Here is a 10,503-nt window from a genome sequence, read left to right as displayed (position 1 = left end):
TGGTGAAAACTATTGTTGAAGATGCAGGTGAAGGGACTTCCCAACCCCAACCCAAACGGATGAAGTATATCGTTCGTGAACGCGAAACTGTAAATGATTTGCTGGTAGGCGATCATTTTTCACCCGAACCAACGTTTCGACACTTCCTAGATTCGACTCCAATGAAGATGACGATGATTGATTTTTTTCGTGATGTAATGTATTTTTTATTGTAGTTATTTAATATAAATAACATATGACCCATGGCATTATAGCCTAGTGGTATCTTGGTGGTGGGATAAGGCTTATGACCATTAGGTCATGGGTTCGATTCCCACAAAGGGGGTTTTTCCCAGATTTATTGGGTTTCCTCCTGAATTGGTGTATGGGCATTATTGCCTAGTGGAGATGGATATGATCGGGTGGTTCTGCTGGTGGTACGATGATACTCCAGAGATCCGTCAGTGATCCAAATTTGCCGTTCAAAAAAAAAATATATAAATAACATATGTTTTTAATATTATTTACTAAATTCTATGATTAATAAAAAAAAAAAATTAGGTGTCATATGACACCTCAACGCCGCCTAGCCCCACCCCTTTCACACCTCACTTTTTTAGATGTGAACTGATAGAACTCACAGATACCACGTGTTAAACAATGCTTTCAACCCAATCTCCTCCACTGTATATTTGTATGTTGGACTTACCAAAATGAGTGATCATTTTGAGATATTCTCATCATTGTAATTTGTCTTTATTATGACTATATAACTATTGATTTGGAATAAGTTTGATGATTTTGAGATATTCTCATGGTGTTCGAGAGTAATGAAAATATTTTATATATAATTAAGTACTTGACTATCTTGCACATAGTATGCATACTATGCTCGATGCATGTTTATGTGTGTTAATGCCATCTAGATGTTGGCAAGTTATTCGAAGCTAAACTAAACTTGATCCTAAGGCTATAAAACATGGGGAAACGTCTTCAACCACATCAGTTGGGTGGCATCTCCAACACCAACCCTCATCCGTCAATGGAGGGTGCCATCTTTGGCTCTACCATTTGTTTAACGAGCACTAAAGAAGAAAAGGGGGCCTGCTTCTCATCCAATCATAATCATTTGTTTAGTTTTTTTTTTAAATTTATTTAAAGGGGTCGTTATGGAGGTTTTATCCAATGCAGAATTAAAATAAATATCCAGGGGTATCCTAATCTTTTTACGGTATGTTTATAGAACTAAATTTTTTTACCTACATTACGGCGCGTGGCCGATCTTGAAAATTAAAGTGCTATGGACGAGCCAAAAAAAGGCCCTTAGGCATTACCGAATTAAATCTTACAAACTAGTTTTTTTTAATGTTATTAGAATTTAGGTTAACGAATCAATATTTCTTTTGGGCTAAAGTATTCTTTTTTTTTTTCAGTGGTATCCTCCTGTGGTGGAATCAGAAAAGTTTAGTTGGAGGGTCTACATTATTTTTTTTTTACATTCACTATTGTATATAAATTATTTTTTACAATGTAATATAAGCTCGAGAACAACTATGCATTTATGAAAATCAATTTTTTAGACTTCAAGTTGGTATATACAACTTTTAAAATTTTATCTCTTGAAATAGTTATAAATTTGTTCTATTTTTATAAAATTGTAACAATAATTAAAATAAATCTGTGAATAACTGATTGAGTAAATTACAAAAATCGTCCTTTACATATGTCACTTATTGCAAACTGTGTCCTTTGTCTTCAGTAATTACAGAAAACATACTCGATGTTTGCAAACCCTTGCAAGTTATGTCCTTTTAACTCAGTTAATTTTTATGGTTAAATCTGACCAAAGGGACACATCATGAGGGTATTTTTGTAGTTAAATCTAACCAAATGGACCCCGACATAAGAGTAAAATGACCAAAATACCCTCATGTGGGGTCCATTTGATCAGATTTATTGAAGGACATAACTTGCGAGGGTTTGCAAACATCGAGTACGTTTTCTGTAATTATTGAAGATAAAGGAAATAGTATGGAATAAGTGACATACATAAAGGACGATTTTTGTAATTTACTCTAATTGATTTGATTTATGATGATCAATAGTTCCAATGTATAATCTGTTGAAAATTGAACCATATGAAAATATTATAAAATAATAATAAGCTTGTCGTATTATTAAACTGAAGTTTTAAGAGCCCACCATATAAATGCTTTTCTCCTTATTCTTCTCTGCTTATAATCTTTAGCCGGCGGGAATACCACCAGAGTTTTTCAGATGACATTCCCTACTTTATGGGTGATAATGAGGGTGAAACTAACAAATAAACGACCACATAAGAGGCGTGACTTATAGAAAACTAACTGAGTATTTGGTCACCGGAGGGTCGCCGGAGAGTCAACGGATAAAAAATACACTACCGATACGAAGTTGAGCCGTAGCCCGTGCTACGGTTCGTTGAATGCTAGTTCCGCCCCTGGTTTTATCCCACACCGTTGATATTAAGGGAGGCACCATTATTGCTTTAAAACCTAGTCCTACGTGGCGGTGATGTGGTGTGGGCTTTATCCCACACCAAATAATCTATTTTTGGACTTTCTTTGAAGTTTATTAAGACTTGTACGTAAATGAGTTGACGTTCCCCGCGCGTTGCGACGGAATGCTGATTATAAAACATTTTTGTTATCATTATATGAGATGCGCAAAATCTTTTAACCAAAATGTTTTATTTTCTTTTTCAATTTGCTCTACTCCTGGTCTTCACCGCCGCACTGAATCATTTGTATACACTAATGTTTTTTGGTTCAATTAATAAGCCATGAAAGAAGTCATTATTCATTAACAAATAATATTTTCTTAAGATTAAAAATGTAATGTAAAAAGGTTAAATATTTTCTTAAGATTAAAAAACTAACATTAAAAAGTTAGTAACGCTAACTTTTTAGAAATAAGAATTGGTGATTTTATTTAAGTTTTCTACTTCAAAAGAAGCGAGCTATACATGTCTCACTATCTACAATTTATGTAATTATGAAACATAAAATAAAACCATTCAGAAGATGAGGATATTGTGATTCGAATACACACTAATATATGTACTTTTTATAGATTTGAAAAGACAGAGAATTGACACTAATACATACATTCGAATAATTCAAATGTCTGATACATACGGCTATTTGTAGTTATCGCACGGTTATAACCGTTTTTACAATTGCAATGGCTAAGATGGTGATTGGTAGGTATACAAAATTGCACCGTTTGACATACAACCCACATATAAGACTATATACTATTGTTAGTGACAGAATAATATATAATAACTATCACTAATAATATGCTTGGTGTCACTAATAATATGTTTGATGCCATAAGATTATTTCCAATCACCACATAAATGTATAACTTAAGTATGTGAGATTCAGATTCTAACCCGCCCCGAAACTCCTGAAGGGTCGATTTCAATTTTTCAATGTACTCTGCATCTGAATAGTTTGTGTTGGATCTAACAACGATTATGGTGAAACTCTGATGACAAAGTAATTGCCCGTCACGATGTCTGTGACTGGATTATGGGATTACGGTTCGGAAAATGCTAGGCGCATGGATGAATCAGTAGAATGGAGATAAGTATGCGACTTTGACAGTCGCATGAATTACATTCAGTTTTCTATTCATATTCCAAATACGGGCAAGGTTCTCTAACTTTTGTGTATCATAAAACAATAAAAAATGTTATCATTTATCATAAAACTAGGTTATTACCCGGGATTGCTTCCCGGGCTCGGGAAACTTAGTTATATCAATTATTATTTGTTATTAATACGACCTCATTACATCAAGCATCTCATAGGATTCAACAACAATGTCTTCACATCACCAGATTAGATCATAAACCCATATTAGAGGTCAAACAAAAGCACAACAGGACCACATGAATAACATCATTTCCACTTTTACTTCAATTCACTTACGTGATCGGGTGATTTGGGATTTTGTAAAAATGTTTGTTCTTGTACTTCTTAAAAAAATTACATGCAAGAATCTAAGCTGACATCACCATGAAAGTAACATCTAACAAACTAACAAACTCTAACCATTGATCTATAACAACTGACACTACAGACACTGATTATATTCTAACCACTGATACATAAACATTGATTCTACATTCCACTGCTGTAATCTAAGAACTGATATTGAGCATCAGTGCTTTCTTCAAAGGATGATCAGACCTTGAATGGGCAGTGCTTTGATCTTCAACAGTGCTTGGATCCCATCAGTAGTTTGAGCTTCAATCTTTATGCTTCATCAGTGCTTTGACTTAACAGTTGTTTACAGGATCAGAAGTTGTTGAGAAGGGCAGTACTTGGAGTATATCAGATGTTGGAGCCACTGTCAAGGGGAAAGATTGAATACAAACATCTGCTTATTCTGGATCCACTGCTCCGATCCAGTTTTGGCTTTAATCAATTGTTCCTCTGTAGGGTTCAATCCCAACAATCTCCCCCTGGAACAAATGATACCAAAACACTTCATTATTGTGGATCTTTATTGTCTCATCAATAATTCCCTGACTTTGCCCTTTGAATTGTAATTCAAAGTCCAACGAATCTGTATCATCCTCATCCCTGCACAGTGTAAGATCAAGGAGATCTTGCAGATCTTCAACACCCAGGCCCAATGCTTGTTTGATATTTGCTTCATTTCACCACTGGTTTTGATCAAAGTCAATACCTGGGTCTGTTTGTCAGATTTCCACTTTAGTATTTTTGAATCCAGTGGGTTTCTTGGGAGAGGTTTTATTGATGATGAGTTTGGAGATGGTGGCCTGGTAATGACTAGTTGAGCAGTACTTGTAGTTTGTGTCAATTCAGACTTTTCTACTATCATCTGCTTAAGGCCTATTTTTACAAGGTAATCCCCTGCTGCTTTATTTGCTGTTGTTTCTGCATCTATCTGCTTTTGTTTCCTTCTTTGATAAAGGATGGCAGCAAGTGGAGCAGTGGATCTCCTGATTTGTAGCTTTTGTGGCTTAGCTGGAACCACTGCTTCAGGGTAAACAGGCTTTTGAGGAACATTAGGGTTTTTCTTTCTTAGTTCTTCCAGCTTTTCGTAAGATGCCAACACTTTCTCTTCTTTCCACCTTGTTACCTGATTCCTTGACCCAAATAAGCACTAATGAGTTCTTCTTTCATTCTCTTCAGCTTTAACACCTTATCTGGTACATTTTTCATGTACTTTGACCAAACAGGAGGAGTGTGTTTCACTTTGTCTTTGTTCATCTTTTCAATTCTTTCTAACTCCTCTTTGAGCTCACTAATAGTCCATTCTTTATATTGAGCCTTTTCTGCCTTGTATTTCTTGAAAGCGATGATGTGTTCAATGTAATCTTTTCTCATGCTTTCATCATCTCTTTCTGATAGTTGCTGACAGAGATTTTTTGAAAACCTTTCCAAATATAATGAAATATGAAATCAGGTAGTTGTATAACAAATCATTATATTATATGAAATAACGAAGAAGAAGAAGAAGAAGAACTGACTACAAAATGTATTAACAATTAGCAAATGAATAACAATTATCTGATTTATGTGCGGCTCTTAGGCATTTTAAGATTGAATATCATCTGTTGTTAAGCATTTTAAGATTGAATATCATATGTTGTTCATTAACATCTGTTGACACATAGCAGACCTTTGCATCTTCAGACATTTATTAATCAGCAGATTTTCTCTTTCGTCAAACTTCAGTCAACAGTGGTAATTTAACAGTGGTTAGAATACACAGTTGTTTCATAATCAGCAGATGTTCTCTTTTACCAAACTTTAACTACAACATACCTTTTTACAGCTCCAAATATTGACTCTCTGTAATTTGCAGGAGCACAAATTCTTCAAAAAACTGCTCTCAATGATCAAATTCTAAACATTTGTTTTATCTTTGCACTCTCCTGCTGACCATCAAACGACCCTTTGATACTATTAAACCTGTGTTGACTTACCAAACAGATGTTCAAACACAATTCAACATCAACATAATCTGTTCACCATCAAACCAATCCTTGACACTATTAAACCTTTGTTGACTTACCAAACAGATGTTCAGACACAATTCAACATCAACATAATCTAAATCTTACTCAAACACTAAATAATAAGTAAAAATAAAACACAACATAGATTTAAAAAATTAAAATTTATTCATTTATTCATGACCTTAAAACTAAAACTCCAATAATTACATCACATACTGAACAATATTAAAGTTCAAATCTAAGAATAACATCAAGAATTAAGAAACTTTAGTTTCAACTCCATCGATTGCTGAACCTCTCGATGTACGTCCTTCAACATCGCCATTAACTGCACGTCTCTATCACCGCACTCTATATTACTGACAATACAAAGCTCATGAACGGAAGTTGAAGGCATCCGCAAAAGATCTCTGAAAACCTGCTCTCTAGTGAACAGGCCAACTTGCAATCCATCAAAACATCTCTTCAGCTCTTGAAGAGTAGCCCTATCTTCATACACATGTTCCTCGATTTGCCTGACAAAACGCTGCTTTAAATCATCTGATTTTGCATTTGTGAATGACGCCATTTGAATACACTATATTACTCGACTTTCCTGAAAGTATGATATCTTCGTAGGAAAACTTGATGAAAAACAGGCGAAGTGACTATGAGTTTATATACTGAAATTTGTAATTGAGAAAACGTGTATATTTAATATAAACATATTAATGTATATTTCAAAACAGCAGTCCGTTAATGCACAAACCTTTTCAAACCCCAACTTTTATGGGAAAACAGCAAAATTAAATACCAAGAAACCCAAGGGACAAAATTTCGAAGTTCAAAGAACAAAAGCAGATTATCACAATTACAATTAACCTCTTCATTTACCAAGTAGACGCGTTTTTAAACTCTATAAAAGACCGATGATTACTTTTGATGCAAAACATCAACAAATGGTCCTATAAATCACTTTCTGTCAAAAATTGTCCCAAATCACAAAACCAACAAAAAATCTACATGGCAAACTTCAGCTTCTACTACTGGTCAGACACCAGCGATGTTAAAACACAATTCTCGATGTGGTCACTCAAAGAACAAATAACAGACGAAGAACTAAACAGGAAAGTCGACAACATCAATGACACTAATTACAACAAAACCTGGAACATCATAACATTGCTTGATGAAGTCCTCCACTCTCCTCCATCAGAGTTCCAGAAGAATGCCAAAGAGTTTCTGACACAACTTCTAAAACAGGATCAGAAAATCTGCCACATGCTAACTGACCTAAAATTCAAAAGAGAGCATGAAATCACATGGAGAAAGGCTAGAGTCTACAAAATCCTAGCAAGTGTTAACTCTAGCGTGTATTACTTTATAAATATTTCATTAAATTTCTATTTTTCTTTGTAGTAGTTGATTTTAATTGTGACAACCGTCAAATTTGCATGCATCCGCACAATTATTAAACGATGATTAGTGCTTAATGACTGTGCTGATTTACAATTTGTGACTTGAATTGCTTTCTGATTATTGCATTATACTTACATGTGCATCACATATTGCAAATGACACGTCATTGACTGCATGCAAACCTATTGACATAAATGATGCACAAAGCACAGTTAGCACAGTTAACAGACAAAGCGGGAAAATGCTGACGGAGTTCAGTACATAGACAGACATTGTTTTGACATAGTATGAGCCAGAAACTAAGTACTACACTAGTATAGAGTGTAGGGAAGTAAGGACCACAAAACTGCTTTTCTAGGTGATAGTTGGAGTGCCGGAAAGTGCCTAAAACTCACTCAAAATGCTGAATTCAGCATAAATCAGTAAAAATCAGCTTTTTAATAAGCTAGTATCATGCAAAAATATAACTAAATGGTCCTGAATGCTTTCCTAAGTGTCGGGAATTGAAAATGTCACAAAAGGGTACATAAAGAACACTAAACGGTATAGTTTAGCAATTTAATGAACCAGTATCTAACCGGACAACCGGACACTACCCGAAACACCAAAATTATACTAGAAGCATTCTTTTAATGTTTCTGAGCTAGTTATGATCCCCGAACACCCTAACACACTATATAACACATCATATGTATAACACCTAATGTCACACCCTGACTTTTGCGCAAGCGTGATTATGGTGTGACTTACTTGTTATCATTGCATTCAATCATATCATCAACTATATGATAAAAACCAAAGGTTTGTCATCCATTAAATGAGTTTAAAACATAACAACATTGCAAACTTCAAATTCAAGTTTTACAAACCATACAAATTGTTTATGAGTTCATTAAGGACTCGTCAAAAGATATTGAATAATACCAAGGTTTGGATGACGTGTCTCGTCCAGGGATAAGACACGCTAACCAAACTCAAAGACCATGGATGACATCTTTATTCTTAACGCAGCATAAAAACTTCCAACGCCCGCCAGATCCACTTTACAAATTCCCTGAAATACATGTAGTTTGAAAAATCAACAAAAAGTTGAGCGAGTTCATGTATATGTCTGTGAGTATAAACCTTTGAAATATGTCTTGTATGTATAAAAGTCCCTGGTATGTAGCAATAAGGAAAAAGAGATCACCAATGGTTTGCAAGGCCATTGATATATGTGACGTGATGCAGGAAGACTCAAACCTAGCAGATTTCGGCGTCGGGCTCATAGTCACCTCATGGTCCACCCAGCGGACTCAGGAGTGGGGCTCGCTACACCCGAATAGATCTATCACTCATGACCCTCGGTCCTACAACGAGGATTAATGGCCTTAAGTTCTACCTACCCACTCACATGATCTAAGTAGTATAAACCCTCCTTAAGCTAATCATACCATGTGAGTAGTGTCTGTAATATTTGTCGCATGTATTTCACCCCCGAAGTATAAAATTGAAAACAGTAAAGAGAAAAGGGGGACATGAACTCACAGTATTGCGTCTTCAGTATGTGTAACCCAAGTCTCATCAGCCAACACGACTACCTACAGTGTACTAATGTCTATTAGACGAACGGGTCATGCCTTGTCTTAGTATTTGTGTTTTTGGGTTACGTTTCTGATATTATTCCAAGTTATAATAATTATATTTAGTTTTGGAATAATTGTTTTTTGCAGTGGTTCTGTATTAATACTTCTCAAGTATTCGTATTTCCTTCCCAAGGATGGGGTATTTCATACATGTGTTTTCGTATTTGTATTTGTATTTGTATATCTTGCCAAGTAATGGCATCGTATTTTGGTGTATTGTTCCAAATAAAAATATGTTAATATATTACCAAAACCATATATTTCAAGTCTCACTTAAATATATATAAACTTATTTTGTTCAATCATGTATTGTCCCAGAAAATATATATATTTTTCTCAAAAATTATATATCCTCTAAATATACTAGGAAAATATATTTTTAACTCCCAAAAATAATATATTTTCTTGTTGTAAAAAATATGATATACTTGGTAATACTTACAAAATCATATTTTCACTTCTTTCATTTCCAAAATAATATTTACCAAAAATATAGTGTAATGGTCTATCCTGGAATATTTTATAAGTTACGTTTTGCGTTCGGTTTCACAATGACAAGTGTGTAACTTAAATATATATTCTGTGTGATTTTTGGTATTGTGTTAGAGTTGTAATTTCATGGTCTTTTGTTAAGATATATTATTTTACCCTAAAATAATATAACTATTCCACAAGTCAAACAAATATTCATACCAGTGTCTTAACACAAAATATATATTCTAAATATATATTTACCCCTTTTTATTTACAAAAGTCATCCTCCAATACTTGTACTTTTGTTACAAAAATTATGACGAGTTTTATGTTTGAAAAACATAGTCTAAAATATACTAGTAAACACTTGTCTAGAAAATATTTACTAAGTGTTAGGATTTTCGGAAAAAATTCGCCATAGTCTCCTTTGTAGATGGAGGTGTCCATGCTAAATAGCATATCATTTTCTTTAACATAAATCACGTTAGATCGTTCTCAAATAACCAACCCGACATTTAGACATGCAAAATACTACTTATGTCGTTTCAGCTTTAATATTCAAAACTGGACTGTTTTCGAGCATTTTAATAAAATAGTTAACCTTCTCTAAAAATTTCTAAATTTTTACAGAATGTCGTATATGATCCAAATTTTATTGTGTAAAAATATCGGGGTCCAGTTCCTTACCAATATTTTATAGAAATTCCTTTACCGGACTGCAATCAGATTTGTCACTTTCTGACTGCAGTCTACGGAATAATTCACTAAAAATTAATCGTAAGTCCGATTGACGAAATTCCAGTTGGAGGATCACCGCGACAACAGTTACCATATACCGTAAAAATTCCATGAGCTAATTCTACTCAGTTTTTAAGTTATGACTCCGAATACAACACACTTTTTCTGCAGTAAAAACACAGCTTGAGCTGCTGTCCAAAAAAGACCTTTAAAAATAGTAAAAGACCTCGGAAAATTACGATTCCAGTTCCA

The sequence above is a fragment of the Helianthus annuus genome, chromosome 3 (assembly GCF_002127325.2).
Source record: "Helianthus annuus cultivar XRQ/B chromosome 3, HanXRQr2.0-SUNRISE, whole genome shotgun sequence".
NCBI lineage: Eukaryota > Viridiplantae > Streptophyta > Magnoliopsida > Asterales > Asteraceae > Helianthus > Helianthus annuus.
Note: the sequence above shows the minus strand (reverse complement) of the source record.